Below are 2,792 nucleotides of genomic sequence, written 5' to 3'. Positions count from 1 at the left end.
ATATAGTTGATCGGGGTCTCTGAATTTGTCCCTTATTCGGAATGAAATTTGATGCGAATACAAAATGGATGTAAGCAAATGCAAACACATGCGAATAAACGTGAATATGTGCAAATAAATGCGAATAAGCGAATGATGAAAGATTTTGTTTAATCCTGCCTACATATAGGGTATTTTGAATAAAAGATGAATTTTATAACAAAAATGCCCTAGTGTAGTCTGGGGGAAAGAAATGTTCCAGTAAAAGATTAATTGTTCATTTATTGGAAGAGAATTTATTGAGGGATACAAAAGGTAGAATAGAAGTTTTCTAAATATAGAATTTATTCAAATGTCGGGCATTGATAGGATTGGGTAATTCTACCTCGTCTACGTTAATCAGACAATATGAATTACGTGGTAACGCTTCTTTAACCACATAGAGCCCTTCCCAGTTTGGTGACCATTTGTCGTGCGGGCGATGTTTGAGATGAGCTGTTGATCTGAGGACCAAATCATTAATTCAGAATCTTCTTTCGATGACTGATTTGGCATATTGCCTAGCTATCCTCTGGCATATTGCCTAGCTATGCTCTGCCGCTTTGAGTCTTCTCTCATAGAGTAAATCAAGTTGTATCAACCTCTGTTGCTGATACTGATCGAGTGGTAGCTATAGAAGAGATGCAAATTTAAGAGCAGGTTTTTGAACATGAAAAGAAAATACCACCTCAGTTCCATAAACAAGTTCTGAAGAAGTTGCATTGGTCAGAGTCCGAACGGTGGTTCGATATGCCCAGAGTGCATCATGGATTTTGTCGTGCCAATCATGCCCATTTCAACGGTTCTTTCCAAGATGCGAATCAAAATTTTGTTTGTAGCTTCCGCCTGACCATTCCCTTAAAGATAGTATGGGGCTGAAAAATGATGATAAATTCTGAATTTCGAACAAAAGGTCTTCATTTTTTCATTCTTGAAATGAGTACCATTATCTAAAACAATGTCATGCGATATACCGAAATGACAAAAAATATTCCTATGAATAAATGAGACCACATGTCAGCCTTTTACTGTGCATAGAGCCACAACTTTCCACCCATTTAGTAAAGTATTCTGTTGCAGCAAGAAAGTATTTATGGCCATTTGAAGCAGAAGGGGTGATGGGACCTACGACATCGAAGGCCCACATAGAGAACGACCATGGAGAGATGACATATTGCAAATATGTTGCTGGCGCATGAATAGAAGGTGCATGCATCTGGCATTGTACACATTTCTTCATAAAACAATCACAGTCTTGCTGCATGGTCTTCCAATAATAACCTACCCGAATGATCTGCTTAACAAGAGTTTGGTAACCGACGTGGCCACCACAAATGCTTTCATGTGCTTCTCGAATGACTTCTTTGGCTTCTTCTTCGTCTAGGCACCTAGAATACTCAGAATTGAACCAACGATGATAAAGAACATCAGCGAGAATAGCTTGATTTGCTACTCTGTCAAAACTTGTCTACGAAACTGAAGTAGTATTGCCTCTACATGTTCAGAAACCTGCTTTGAAATTTGCATCACTTCTAGAATTACCTCTTGATCAGTATCAGCAACAACAACTAGTATAGCTTGATTTGCTCGATGAAAGGAGGCTCAGTGCAGTAGAGCACGCTCAATCATATCAGCATAGGGTATCCAGACAATATGCAAAATTTGTCATTGAAAGGAAATTCTGAGTCAATGATCTAGTGCTCAGATCTATGGCTTATCTCAAGCATCGCCCAGGTGGCAAATGGTCGCCGAATTGGGAAGGGCCCTATGTTGTCGAGGAAGCATTACCCCGCAATTTATATCTACTCATCAATGCTCAACATTTGAAAATTTTCTATACTTAAATCCTCTATTCCATCCTTTGTAATTCCTCAATATATTTTCTTCAATAATGGTCAAATTCTTCTTTCCCAGTTACACTAGGGCATTATTTTGAAAATTGTTTTCAAAATGTCCTGTATGCAGGCAGGATCACACAAATCTCTCATTTTGCATGCATGTGCACCCATTTACAGCATTTGCATTCATTTGCATTTGCATGCATTCATTCGCATTCATCTGCATCAATTTGCATTTGCATCAAACTTCCCCTTCAGATTAAGGGATAAATCCTGAGGCCCCGACAGTTGTCCAATTCATCGTGAGGGTGAAGACTGAAAATCTTCTATCAAAATCAATTAGTAATTTTTCAAAAATCCAGTGTTCGTGCTGGTAATTTTTCAAAAATCCAGTGTTCGTGCTGGTAATTCTTGAAAATCCAGTGTTCATGCTGGTAATTTTTCAAAAAATCCAGTGTTCATACTGGAAAGATTTTAAAAAACCAGTGTTCGTGCTGGTAAAATTTTCTAAATCCAGTGTTCACGGTGGTAAATTTTCAAAATTCAGTGTTCGTGCTGGTAAGATTTTCAAAATTCAGTGTTCGTGTGTTATCGTCGCAAAATTTTTCCCGTCTTCCCTTCCTTGCGGGAGAGAGAGGGAAATGCTTTCGCGATTCAAACTTGACCGGATTTTGGAAATTGTTTTTGAAATACTCGCCTCCATTTTAAAAATTGTGGGAAAATCCATGGGATGGGGCTCGACCTGTTGGTACGAGGTTCGACCGTTCCTGTCGCCTTTAACAGGGGTAATCGAACTAAGGACCAAAATTGTGCTTGACTTAATAAAATCATCGAAATTGTGTTCTATCCTAAATGCACAGAGAATTCAGGCATGTGGTATGAGATTTTGTAAAATGTAAGTTGGAAAAACATGATGTATGCTCAGAAAACATTTGG

This window comes from Nuphar pumila, chromosome 12, assembly GCF_984573655.1.
Source record: "Nuphar pumila chromosome 12, dmNupPumi1.hap1.1, whole genome shotgun sequence".
NCBI classification, from domain to species: Eukaryota; Viridiplantae; Streptophyta; class Magnoliopsida; order Nymphaeales; family Nymphaeaceae; genus Nuphar; species Nuphar pumila.
Note: the sequence above shows the minus strand (reverse complement) of the source record.